The sequence below is a fragment of the Salvelinus fontinalis genome, chromosome 11 (genome assembly GCF_029448725.1).
Source record: "Salvelinus fontinalis isolate EN_2023a chromosome 11, ASM2944872v1, whole genome shotgun sequence".
Lineage (NCBI taxonomy): Eukaryota > Metazoa > Chordata > Actinopteri > Salmoniformes > Salmonidae > Salvelinus > Salvelinus fontinalis.
The window spans coordinates 19,154,617-19,169,741 of NC_074675.1; positions in this window are offsets into that span (position 1 = coordinate 19,154,617).

Sequence of the window (15,125 nt, forward strand, 5' to 3'; positions counted from 1 at the left end):
GCCTGGAGGGTTGTTAACACAGTGTCAAGAGAAGGGCCAGAAGTATACAGAATAGTGTCGTCTGCGTAGAGGTGGATCAGAGACTCACCAGCAGCAAGAGCGACATCATTGATGTATACAGAGAAGAGAGTCGGTCCAAGAATTGAACCCTGTGGCACCCCCATAGAGACTGCCAGAGGTCCGGACAACAGACCCTCCGATTTGACACACTGAACTCGATCAGAGAAGTAGTTGGTGAACCAGGCGAGGCAATCATTAGAGAAACCAAGGCTGTCGAGTCTGCCGATGAGGATGTGGTGATTGACAGAGTCAAAAGCCTTGGCCAGGTCAATGAATATGGCTGCACAGTACTGTTTCCTATCGATAGCGGTTAAGATATCGTTTATGACCTTGAGCGTGGCTGAGGTGCACCCATGACCAGCTCTGAAACCAGATTGCATAGCGGAGAAGGTATGGTGGGATTCGAGATGGTCGGTAATCTGTTTGTTGACTTGGCTTTCGAAGACCTTAGAAAGGCAGGGTAGGATAGATATAGGTCTGTAGCAGTTTGGGTCTAGAGTGTCTCCCCCTTTGAAGAGGGGGATAACCGCAGCTGCTTTCCAATCTTTGGGAATCTCAGACGACACGAAAGAGAGGTTGAAAAGGCTGGTAATAGGGGTGGCAACAATTTCAGCAGATAGTTTTAGAAAGAAAGGGTCCAGATTATCTAGCCCGGCTGATTTGTAAGGGTCCAGATTTTGCAGCTCTTTCAGAACATCAGCTGACTGTATTTGGGAGAAAGAGAAATGGGGAAGGCTTGGGCGAGTAGCAGAGGGGAGGGCAGTGCTGTTGACCGGGGTAGGGGTAGCCAGGTGGAAAGCATGGCCAGCCGTAGAAAAATGCTTATTGAAATTCTCAATTATAATGGATTTGTCGGTGGTGACAGTATTTCCTATCTTCAGTGCAGTTGGAAGCTGGGAGGAGGTGTTCTTATTCTCCATGGACTTTACAGTGTCCCAGAACTTTTTTGAGTTTGTGTTGCAGGAAGCAAATTTCTGCTTGAAAAGGCTAGCCTTGGCTTTTCTAACTGCCTGTGTATACTGGTTTCTAGCTTCCCTGAAAAGTTGCATATCACGGGGGCTGTTCGATGCTAATGCAGAACGCCATAGGATGTTTTTCTGTTGGTTAAGGGCAGTCAGGTCAGGAGAGAACCAAGGGCTATATCTGTTCCTGGTTCTAAATTTCTTGAATGGGGCATGCTTATTCAAGATGGTGAGGAAGGCATTTTTTAAAAATATCCAGGCATCCTCTACTGACGGGATGAGATCAATATCCTTCCAGGATACCTCGGCCAGGTCGATTATAAAGGCCTGCTCGCTGAAGTGTTTCAGGGAGCGTTTGACAGTGATGAGTGGAGGTCGTTTGATCGCTGACCCATTACGGATACAGGCAATGAGGCAGTGATCGCTGAGATCTTGGTTGAAAACAGCAGAGGTGTATTTGGAGGGCAAGTTGGTTAGGATGATGTCTATGAGGGTACCCGTGTTTACGGAATTGGGGTGATACCTGGTAGGTTCATTGATAATTTGTGTGAGATTGAGGGCATCAAGCTTAGATTGTAGGATGGCTGGGGTGTTAAGCATGTTCCAATTTAGGTCGCCTAGCAGCACAAGCTCTGAAGATAGATGGGGGGCAATCAGTTCACATATGGTGTCCAGAGCACAGCTGGGGGCAGAGGGTGGTCTATAGCAGGCGGCAACAGTGAGAGACTTGTTTTTAGAGAGGTGGATTTTTAAAAGTAGGAGTTCAAATTGTTTCGGAACAGACCTGGATAGTAAAACAGAACTCTGCAGGCAATCCTTGCAGTAGATTGCAACACCGCCCCCTTTGGCCGTTCTATCTTGTCTGAAAATCTTGTAGTTAGGGATGAAAATGTCAGAATTTTTGGTGGTCTTCCTAAGCCAGGATTCAGACACGGCTAAAACATCTGGGTTGGCAGAGTGTGCTAAAGCAGTGAACAAAACAAACTTAGGGAGGAGGCTTCTAATGTTAACATGCATGAAACCAAGGCTATTACGGTTACAGAAGTCATCAAAAGAGAGCGCCTGGGGAATAGGAGCGGAGCTAGGTACTGCAGGGCCTGGATTCACCTCTACATCACCAGAGGAACAGAGGAGGAGTAGGATAAGGGTACGGCTAAAAGCTATGAGAATTGGTCGTTTGGAACGTCTAGAACAGAGAGTAAAAGGAAGTTTCTGGGGGCGATAAAATAGCTTCAAGGAATAATGTACAGACAAACGTATGGTAGGATGTGAATACAGTGGAGGTAAACCTAGGTAATGGGTGATGATGAGAGAGATATAGTCTCTAGAAACATCATTGAAACCAGGTGATGTCATCGCATATGTGGGTGGTGGAACTGAGAGGTTGGATATATAGTGAGCAGGGCTAGAGGCTCTACAGTGAAATAAGCCAATAAACACTAACCAGAACAGCAATGGACAAGGCATATTTACATTAATAAGGAGAGGCATTCTTAATCGAGTGATCATAAGGGTCCAGTGAGTAGAGGTTGGTTGGGGGCACGGCGATCCAGACAGCTGGCCGGGTAGCTGGCTATCGGTAGCAAGATAACATAGGATGGAGGTCTGTTTTTATTTTATTTATTTTTTATTTTTTTTGTCACCTCGTTCGTTTCCGTCGGTAGATTAGTGGGGTTCCGTGTGGTAGAGGGGATCGATCCAATTGGCAAAATAGATATAGTGACCCAGGAAAAAAAGAAAAAAATAATAATAATAATAATTGTCCGGTATATTTATTTAGATAGCAGCCGATAAGACAGCTAATAATTAGCAGATGGGTATTCAGAAACGTCGCAATGGAAAAGCCTGTTGAAACCACCTCGGACAATTACGTCGGCAGACCAGTCGTGATGGATCGGCGGGGCTCCGTGTCGGCAATAAAGCGTCCAGTCCAATTGGCAAAAGAGGTATTGTAGCCCAATAATTCGCTGGTAGGCCTCTTCGGCTAGCCGGCAGATGGGCCTAGCTCGAGGCTAGCTCAAGGCTAACTGGTGCTTGTTTCGGGACAGAGGTATTAGCCAGTAGTAGCCACCTGGTTGCAGCTAGCTAGCGACGATGATCCGGTGTAATTGTCCAGAGCTTGCGTCAGGAATCCGGTGATGTGGTAGAGAAAAAGCAGTCCTATATTCTCTGGGTTGATATCGCGCCTGCAGACTGGCAGGTATTTGCCCGAGCTGAAGCTGGCTGGTGTCCGAGTTAAGGGCGAAGACCGCAGCAGTGGCTAACTGACTACTAGCTAGTAGCTAGTTATCTGGCTAGCTTCTGATTGGGGTTACGGTTCTAAAGTATAAAAAATAGCAGATCCGTACCACATTGGGTGAGGCGGGTTGCGGGAATGTATATTCAGTTCCAAGATGGAAAGTGAAATTAAAATATATATGAAATGTATACAAAAAATACGAGGACTATTTACGCGGGACAAGACGGGACAAGACAAGACAAACACACGTCCGACTGCTACGCCTTCTTGGAAATGTAATATACAATATCTTCTGTAAGTAAATATATCAAACCTTTATTAATGCAATTGCAGACAGAAGTTAGCAATAGAAACACAGCATGTATGTCTCAGAGTAAGTTCTGCAACCAACCAAAGGGCACAGCTGATTATATACAGTGGAGGGAACAAGTATTTGATACACTGCTGATTTTGCAGGTTTTCCTACTTACAAAGCATGTAGAGGTCTGTCATTTTTATCATAGGTACACTTCAACTGTGAGAGACGGAATCTAAACCAAAAATCCAGAAAATCACATTGTATGATTAATTTTTTTTCTTTTTATTAATTTGCATTTTATTGCATGACATAAGTATTTGATCAGCTACCAACCAGTAATAATTCCGGCTCTCACAGACCTGTTAGTTTAGTAGTCTTTTCTTTTAGCCAGCAGCATACCACCCTGCATACCACTGCTGGCTTGCTTCTGAAGCTAAGCAGGGTTGGTCCTGGTCAGTCCCTGGATGGGAGACCAGATGCTGCTGGAAGTGGTGTTGGAGGGCCAGTAGGAGGCACTCTTTCCTCTGGTCTAAAAAAAATATCCCAATGCCCCAGGGCAGTGACTGGGGACACTGCCCTGTGTAGGGTGCCGTCTTTCGGATGGGACGTTAAACGGGTGTTCTGACTCTCTGAGGTCATTAAAGATCCCATGGCACTTATCGTAAGAGTAGGGGTGTTAACCCCGGTGTCCTGGCTAAATTCCCAATCTGGCCCTCAAACCATCATGGTCACCTAATAATCCCCAGTTTACAATTGGCTCATTCATCCCCCTCCTCTCCCCTGTAACTATTCCCCAGGTCGTTGCTGCAAATGAGAACGTGTTCTCAGTCAACTTACCTGGTAAAATAACGGTATAAAATAAATAAACAAATAAAAAGAAGACCTCCTGTTCTCCACTCATTACCTGTATTAACCTTTCATGAGCTTCTACCCTGGGTCCGGGAGCACCCCCCCCCCCCCCCACACTGATTAGCATCGCTAGCATAGCGTCACAATTAAATAGTAGCATCTAAATATCATTAAATCACAAGTCCAAGACACCTAATGAAAGATACAGATCCTGTGAATAAAGCCACCATTTCAGATTTTTAAAATGTTTTACAGGGAAGACACAATATGTAAATCTATTAGCTAAACACGTTAGCAAAAATCACCATTTTTCTTTGTCCACCATTTTCTCTCAACACCAGTAGCTATCACCAATTCGGCTAAACTAAGATATTGATAGCCACTAACCAAGAAAAAACCTCATCAGATGACAGTCTGATAACATATTTATGGTATAGGATAGGTTTTGTTAGAAAAATGTGCATATTTCAGGTAGAAATCATAGTTTACAATTGCACCCACCGTCACAACTAGACTAGAATCAATACATAGAGCAACGTGTATTACCTAATTACTAATCATCAAACATTTCGTAAAAATACACAGCATACACTAATCGAAAGACACAGATCCTGTGAATACAGACAATATTTCAGATTTTCTAAGTGTCTTACAGCGAAAACACAATAAATCGTTATATTAGCATACCACATGTGCAAACATTACCAGAGCATTGATTCTAGCCAAAGAGAGCGATAACGTAATCATCGCCAAAATATATTAATTTTTTCACTAACCTTCTCAGAATTCTTCAGATGACACTCCTGTAACATCATATTACAACATACATAGAGAGTTTGTTCGAGTTCGTCTCTCCCGAGCCCGTACGGGAGTTGTAGCGATGAGACAAGTTAGTAATTACTAGCGATTGGATACCACGAAAATTGGGGAGAAAATGGGATAAAATAAAAAAAATTGGGATGGGATAAAATTTAAAAAATTTAAATGTGCATATTTAGCCACCAAAATCATGGTTAGACAATGACAAAAGTAGCTCAGCTGGTCAGAAAATGTCCTGCACCATATTAGACAGTGATCTAGTCTTATACATAAATACTCATAAACTTGACTAAAAAATACAGGGTGGACAGCGATTGATAGACAATTTAATTCTTAATACAATCGCGGAATTACATTTTTAAAATTATCCTTACTTTTCAATACAGGTTGCGCCAAGTGAAGCTATAGCAAACAAGATGGCGGCATAAACGTTTAACATTTATCGACAGAAACACGATTTATCATCATAAATTGTTCTTACTATGAGCTGTTCTCCCATCAGAATCTTGGACAATGAATCCTTTCTTGGGTCTAATCTTCTTTTGGTCGAAAGATGTCCACTTGTCCGTCGAAATGCCCACTAACGTACGACCGGGACCCCGAAACGTGCCCGGAGCTTCAAAGTCTATTACAAAGCAATGCCTCAAAATCGCACTAAACGGATATAAATTGCTATAAAACGGTTTAAATTAACTACATTATGATGTTTCTAACACCTATAACAAGTAAAAAGATGACCGACGCTATATTACTGGCTAAACCAATGCTTGGAAAAAGGCCAGTCAGATATCCTTCTTGCGTTGAGCGCAGTGTCCAAAGGAACGCTACTTCCGGTATTTGGTCATTTATAGAGCCAATGATTGCGCAATCGACTCCATTCAAATTGTCACCACTTACTGACATCTAGAGGAAGGCGTGGGCAGTGTTTGTATCTCATAGGATTAACAGAGACTTTTAAAACTGATCTGGAACCAGAGGCCAAGATGTCTAAATCTCACACACTGGGAGGAAAAGTGCTGTAGAATGAGTTCTGTTTCACTCAGAGACATAATTCAAACGGCTATAGAAACTAGAGAGTGTTTTCTATCCAATAATAACAATAATATGCATATTGTACGAGCAAGAATTGAGTACTAGGCAGTTTAATCTGTAGAGACAATTATGCTAATTTGAAACAGCACCCCCTATAGTTGCAAGAAGTTAACTGCACCTGTTTGAACTCGTTACCTGTATAAAAGACACCTGTCCACACACTCAATCAAACAGACTCCAACCTCTCCACAATGGCCAAGATCAGAGAGCTGTGTAAGGACATCAGGGATAAAATTGTAGACCTGCACAAGGCTGGGATGGGCTACAGGACAATAAGCAAGCAGCTTGTGTCGTGGAAAATCAGTTCAAATATAACGCTTACAAGAACTTGTAAAATCAAACATGCTTTTTAATACAATTGTATAGCCAGCTGGAATGTCCCGCGGAACACACCTCTCAGAACTCCAGTTCCTGTATTTATACACACATAGTATTATGTCCATCCCTTATGCAAATGAAGTTTCCTTTCTGAAGTCATTCACCACCATCTGCTTTCAATTAGTTTATAATGGTGTCCGGAGCCTCTATCCCAGTGTGTCAGCAGACTCCGTGTCCCTTCCCTTCACCCATAAATCAATGCACTCTTTGTTCTGTTCTCCCCTATCCTTAGTGTGTCCAATTTCCTTAGGCCCCCATGTGTCTGGTATGTATGCACTTAATGGAATCAGCAGACTATGTGTCTCTTCTCTTCATTTTTTTATTTTTTTATTTTACCGTTATTTTACCAGGTAAGTTGACTGAGAACACATTCTCATTTGCAGCAACGACCTGGGGAATAGTTACAGGGGAGAGGAGGGGGATGAATGAGCCAATTGTAAACTGGGGATTATTAGGTGACCATGATGGTTTGAGGGCCAGATTGGGAATTTAGCCAGGACACCGGGGTTAACACCCCTACTCTTACGATAAGTGCCATGGGATCTTTAATGACCTCAGAGAGTCAGGACACCCGTTTAACGTCCCATCCGAAAGACGGCACCCTACACATGTGGTCTGTTATATTACTGTTCAGCTGTCTTATGCCTTTATATGTTATCCATGTGTCTCATTTTACTCCTACACTTGGTGAGAAGGCAACAACTGTTGGCACAATTATTAGAAAACGGAAGAAGTTCAAGATGACGGTCAATCACCCTTGGTCTGGGGCTCCATGCAAGATCTCACCTCGTGGGGCATCAATGATCATGAGGAAGGTGAGGGATCAGCCCAGAACTACACGGCAGGACCTGGTCAATGACCTGAAGAGAGCTGGGACCACAGTCTCAAAGAAAACCATTAGTAACACACTACGCCATTATGGATTAAAATCCTGCAGCGCACGCAAGGTCCCCCTGCTCAAGCCAGCGCATGTCCAGGCCCGTCTGAAGTTTGTCAATGACCATCTGGATGATCCAGAGGAGGAATGGGAGAAGGTCATGTGGTCTGATGAGACAAAAATAGAGCTTTTTGGTCTAAACTCCACTCGCTGTGTTTGGAGGAAGAAGAAGGATGAGTACAACCCCAAGAACCGATCCCAAACATGAAGCATGGAGGTGGAAACATCATTCTTTGGGGCTGCTTTTCTGCAAAGGGGACAGGACGACTGCACCGTATTGAGGGGAGGATGGATGGGGCCATGTATCGCGAGATCTTGGCCAACAACCTCCTTCCCTCAGTAAGAGCATTGAAGATGGGTCGTGGCTGGGTCTTCCAGCATGACAATGACCCGAAACACACAGCCAGGGCAACTAAGGAGTGGCTCTGTAAGAAGCATCTCAAGGTCCTGGAGTGATCTAGCCAGTCTCCAGACCTGAACCAAATAGAAAATCTTTGGAGGGAGCTGAAATTCTGTATTGCCCAGCGACAGCCCCGAAACCTGAAGGATCTGGAGAAGGTCTGTATGGAGGAGTGGGCCAAAATCCCTGCTGCAGTGTGTGCAAACCTGGTCAAGAACTACAGGAAACGTATGATCTCTGTAATTGCAAAGAAAGGTTTCTGTACCAAATATTAAGTTCTGCTTTTCTGATGTATCAAATACTTATGTCATGCAATAAAATGCAAAGGAATTACTTAAAAATCATACAATGTGATTTTCTGGATTTTTGTTTTAGATTCCGTCTCTCACAGTTGAAGTGTACCTATGATAAATTACAGACCTCTACATGCTTTGTAAGTAAGAAAACCTGCAAAATCGGCAGTGTATCAAATACTTGTTCTCTCCACTGTACATGTGATCACTCCCTAGTGGTGTGATCACCTACCTCAATGTATATGTGCAGCAATAAGCTGGGTACAGTTCCTTCTCTGAATTAATTAGCATTGTCTACTGTTACACAAGATCAAAATGTCAAAACCGGACAGTGGTTACTTCTCTTTATCTAGTTTCAGTCTGACTCACATCTGGCCTGCAAGCACACTCTTGCACCATTAGGGCTTAACCACAAAGACTAATATAGATAGCTTGTGCAAAGTATATTGGCAGAGTTCAGACACATAGCAACAGTACAATAGTGAGACAAGCATATGAATCTTAAGGTCCCCTTAATCAATAATGGGGAGGGTCTTTGGGACCCTACCCTCCTACAGAATTAGCGCTTTAAAGGTTCAAGTTTTATTAATCGTATGTATGGGATACACATTGTCTACACCGTCCAACTAAACACTTACTTGCAGGTTCCTTCTTTGCAATGCAACGATAAAAAAGAATAAAAGAAAAGAGTACAAACATAAAGTAAATGGCAAAAGAATAGAATAAACATTTTAGTATAAGAATAATACAGGAGGCACAATTTATAGTCCGATATTTATACGTGTTTTGGGGAAGGGGAGATTGGGGTCACCTTACTTTTTTTAAAGTAAGGTACCCCCAATCTCCCCCCTTCCCCAAAACACGTATAAATATCGGACTATAAATTGTGTGTTGTCACGATCGTTGTAAGAAGCGGACCAAAGCGCAGCGTGGTTTGAATACATTCTTCAAATTTAATGAAGAACATTTAAACAAACTTACAAAACAAAACGAATAAGACGAACGTGACCTCTATATAAACAATGTGTTAACATGCAACATAACATAGACAATAACCCACAACCCACAATACAAAACAGGCTACCTAAATATGGTTCCCAATCAGAGACAACACAAAACACCTGTCTCTGATTGAGAACCATAACAGGCCAAACACATAGAAATAGACAAACCAGACAAACAACATACAATGCCCACTCAGATCACACCCTGACCAAACAAAACATAAAACATACAAAGCAAACTATGATCAGAGCGTGACAGGTGTTACGTAATCAGATTACTTTTATGATTAACGGAGTAAAGTAACTTTTTCAAATTGGGTAATATTATTACAGTTACTTTTCCAAACAACGCGTGTGTTACTTTCAGAATCATATCTGTACCGGGAGCGTGTTTCCATGATCCGGTCTTGACTTGTTTCCTCATTTAGTTCTCCAGCGAGCGGAGAAAGGCTGTTTGGAGAAATGTAATGACAGCTGCATTAAGAACACCTTCCGAATATTGAGGTTTGGGGCACCCTCATTTCAGCCTCAATTCATCGGGGCATGGACTCTACAAGGTGTTGAAAGCGTTCCACAGGGATGCTGGCCCATGTTGACTTCAATGTTTCCCACAGTTGTGTCAAGTTGGTGTGGGAGCTAATGTAATATATATAGGGGCAGATGCTATACTGAAGTAGCAAGGACATATGTACATCGGACAATAGGAGGAGAAGATGACACCTAGTGCATCTGCTATTTCTGAAATGGGCAACATACCAAAGATTACATTGAGCTGAAGAAACATGAGTACAAAGGCCAAAGCCATAGGCACTTAGGACAGCTGGACATATCAATGCCAGAAGGACACACAAAAGAGGGTGTTAGCCAACTGACCAACAGATGGAACATAAGCATGCTATATATGCATTATTTTTAGGATGTGAAAAGGGTTCTGCTACCAATATAACCAATACAGCTGTCAGATGTGGGCGTTAACAAGCAAGCTCTGAGATGAAAAGAAAATAATGGAGAAAGGTCAAGGGAAGCTATTTTCATATAGAGGGAGGGGACTCTATACGTTATGCAAAGACAGAATCCTATAAAGGCAGGACTCTGTAATATGAGAATTTAGTCTCTTTCCATGGAGGGTTCTTGTAAGAGTGTTATATTTCTGAGACAATTCTCCACGACATTGGCTGGATGTCCTTTTGGTGGTGGACCATTCTTGATACTGTCGTGGAAATATTCAGTCAATAATATTTCTCAAATACCGGAGCCTGGTAGTTCAATTAGACTTTATTACAAAGTGTTGGATTCGGGTTAAACTTTGAACATTGCTATACTAGAGACATGATCAGAAGCAGAAGCATAGTATATAAAGGAGTGAAAGAGACTGGTTTTTACATTAGAGGTTAATGGTTCTCTGTAGAAGACAGATGGCTTTAGAATGTGTTGGGTGGATGGGAGGAAGTCACAGGCTCGCTATAGGGGAAACGGATGGACATCTGTGGATTAAGTGAAATTAGGGGTTGAGGTCAGGTCAGATCCCCTGAAGGGATAAATTATGGTTTATTATCCTATTACCCTCTTCCTGTCGAACCATAAGATGTAAGGATTGGAGAGAAGGAGGATTGCCTAAAGTGGAGTATATATACTTGTGTTGGTGGAAACATGCTTTTGTCTGAATACAATATGTGTCGACCCTTTAGGAAGAATTAAACTTGGTTAAGCTTCTCTAGTGTCCGTGAGTTATTTACTCAGAAAAATTAGAACCTAACAAAAGTAATATAAGCCGAGCTGGTTCGTGAAGTAACTCCCTTTCCAGCCTTGGCACACACTTTTTAAACAGGTTTCATCCTTACATCACACACATAGTAACTCCTCTTTATGTTAATGATTCATCCCCTCTGGCATTTAGCCACCGTTATCATTTTGGTTTCACATTGGGGCATAGAAACATTATGCCATAGCAATAGAGTACAAAAATAAACAGACATGCCCACTCTCAAGACAGGTGCATGTCTAATGGTGCCTAATGGACTAGACACACATTGTTTATCCCATATGTAACTCTGTGTTGTTGTTTTTGTCACACAGCTTTGCTGTATCTTGGCCAGGTCGCAGTTATAAATGAGAACTTGTTCTCAACTGGCCTACCTGGTTAAATAAAGGTGAAATAAAAAATATTAAATGAAACACACATATAGAGTGCACTTATCCTGCTGACTACTATGAAATGTATAATGGGCACATAAGTACTGAAAAATGTCCAATAATACACATTGGAAGCTGGTGTTAGGTTCTAATTCTCAGAGTAAATAACTCAACGGACACAATGAAAGCTGAACCAAGTTTAATTCTTCCCAGAGGATAAATACAGCTGCATTAGACAAAACATGTTTCCACCAACACAAGTATATATACTCCAATTTAGGCATTTATGTGATGTTCTCTCCAATCCTTACATCTATTATGGTTCGACAGGAAGACGAAGTAATAGGGTAATAAAACCATCATTTCTCCCGTAAGGGGCTCTGACCTGACCTCAACTCCTCATTTGCTTAATCCACAAATGTCCATCCGTATCTCTTATCGCAATCCTGTGACCTCCCGTCCACTCAGCACATTCCAAAGCCATCTGGCTCCTACAGATAACCATTAACTTCTGATGTAAAAACCAGTCTCTAGGAAAGCAATGTTCCAAGTTTAATCAAGTATCCATCACTGTTGAGCGTGTCGTAGAAACATTAGTTCAATAATCTCTCTCAGATACCAGAACTTGTGAATTCAAATAGACTTTATTACAAAGTAACAAGCCGAACTGGTCCATGGAGCAACTGTCCCCAGTCTCAGCACACTCCTTTTATACAGTTTCATCCTTACATCACATATATAGTCAATCCTCTTTATGTAAATGATCCATACCCTTGGGCATTCAGCCACCATTATATATTTTTCTTGCTTCTAACTTGTTTACGCCTGGGTCTCCGGTCAGAGGGTCACAGGGAGTACACTTCCCCAAACATGCTCGTTAATATGCAGCAACCCTTCTCTTCTTATACTATGACTTTACACATCAAAACATCCCAAAGGCTTAAAGCCTAACTCCACTTAAACTTAGATCACACTAAAGCAAAAATGTACAATCTATCAGTAAATATGTCTAATTAAGCAGCCCATATACTGTAGAGCGCAGCACTTGTAGACGAGCACAGGAAAGCAGCGCCACAGATGAAAGGGGAAACAAGTGATCATCAAACCTAAGTTAACAGTACTGCATAGTGACGCCATACACTCACCACATACACTGCTGCTACTGTCTATTATCTATCCTGATGCCTAGTCACTTTACCCCTACCTATACAGTACCTTAGGAAAGTATTTAGACTTTAAAACAAAAAAACAAAAAAAAAATCCTCAGCAATCTACACACAATACCCCATAATGACAAAGCATAAACATGTTTTTAGATTTTTTTGCAAATGTATTAAAAATAGAAAACAGAAATTCCTTATTTACATAAGTATTCAGACCCTTTGCTATGAGACTTGAAATTGAGCTCAGGTGCATTCTGATTCCATTGCTCATGCTTGAGATGTTTCTATAACATGATTGGAGTCCACCTGTGGTAAATTCAATTAATTGGACATGATTTGGAAAGGCACACAAATGCCTATTTAAGGTCCCACACTTGTAAGTGCATGTCAGAGCAAAAACCAAGCCATGAGGTCGAAGGAATTGTCAGTAGATGAACCGAGACAGGATTGTGTCGAGGGACAGATCTGGGGAAGGGTACCAAAACATTTCTGCAGCATTGAAGGTCCCCAAGAACACAGTGGCCTCCAACATTCTTAAATGGAAGACGTTTGTAACCACCAAGACTCTTCCTAGAGCTGGCTGCCTGGCCAAACTGAGCAATCGGGGGAGAAGGGCCATGGTCAGGGAGGTGACCAAGAACCCGATGGTCACTCTGACAGAGCTCTAGAGTTCCTCTGTGGAGATGGGAGAAACTTCCAGAAGGACAACCATCTCTGCAGCACTCCACCAATCAGGCCTTTATGGTAGTGGCCAGACGGAAGCCACTCCTCAGTAAAAGGCACATGACAGCCCGCTTGGAGTTTGCCAAAATGCACCTAAAGGACTCTCAGACCATGAGAAACAATATTCTCTGGTCTGATGAAACGAAGATTGAACTCTTTGGCCTGAATGCCAAGCGTCACATCTGGAGGAAACCTGGCACCATCCCTACGGTGAACCATGGAGGTTGCAGCATCATGCTGTGGGGATGTTTTTCAGCGGCAGGGACAGGGAGACTAGACAGGATCGAGGCAAACATGAACAGAGCAAAATACAGAGAGATCAGGACCTCAGACTGGGGCGCAGGTTCACCTTCAACAGGACAATGACCCTAAACACACAGCCAAGACAATGCAGGAGTGGCTTCAGGACAAGACTCAATGTCCTTGACGTATCAGATTTGAAGGTTAGACCCAGATGCAGTCTGTGTCGGAGTAACAATGTTTATTACGGCAACAGGGCCGGCAAACCACAGGTCAAAGCAGGCTGGGGTCGATAACCAGAGTAGTGGGGGAAAGGTGCAGGACGGCAAGCAGGCTCAGGGTCAGGTCAGGCAGAGGTTGGTAATCCAGAGGTGGAGCAAAGGTACAGGACGGCAGGCAGGCTCAGGGTCAGGCAGAGTGGTCAAAACCAGGAGGATGAGAAAAAGAGAGACTGGGGAGAAGCAGGAGCTGAGACAAAAAAACGCTGGTTGACTTGACAAACAACACAAGCTGGCAACAGACAAACAGAGAACACAAGGTATAAATATAGAGGGGATAATGGGGAAGATGGGCAACACATGGAGGGTGGTGGAGACAATCACAGGTGAAACAGATCAGGGTGTGAAAATGAGTGGCTCAGCCAGAGCCCGGATTTGAACTTGATCGAACATCTCTGGAGAGACCTGAAACTAGCTGTGCAGCAACGCTCCCCATCCAACCTGACAGAAATTGAGAGGATCTGCAGAGAAGAATGGGAGAAGCTCCCGAAATACAGGTGTGGCCAAGCTTGTATATTATTATTTTATCTTCACTTTAACTCTGCGTTGTTGGAAAAGGACCCGTAAGACAGAATTTCACTGTTAGTCTATATGTTGTCAACGAAGCATGTGACAAATAAAATTTGATTTGGGTAAATAGCTTATCTTTGGTAGCGCACGAGTTTCACCTTGTTCTCTCGGATAGTCAAACAAACGAGTGAGATTTAGATTTTTTTCATGAAAGTAATGTGTTACTTTGTTAAATGTATTACTATATATTACTTTTCCAGGTAACTAATCTCAACACTGATTATGTAACAGAGTTAGAGTATAGCCAGGTGTACACTACACGATTTGACCACAATTTATCTGTCCTAACATGTTTTTGAGATCGGAGACAAAATCCCCATGTCGCTACCTACTCGCGGCGCGCGGCCGTCACCGACGCTCATTTAATGTGAGCAGGTCAAAGACGCAATCGGAGGGCTACCGATCTAGTCTTTGAGTAGTCCCGGACGTCCCGATATTTTCAAACATGTTTGATTTTATCGGTACAAAATCTGCAATGTTCCTGTAACGTGTGATGGGCAACGACAATTTTTAAGAATGGTGATCAGCAAGCCAATGAGAGCTCACCAGAGAAGAATCCAGTGAGATGATGACGTTGTTTCACATCACCCAGAATGTGTAGACTCTTTAGCAAGAGCCATGACTACTTCTAGAATGCTTTTGTATATGTATATGCCTTTAACCAAAGCCAAAGTGTCAAATCGTTAC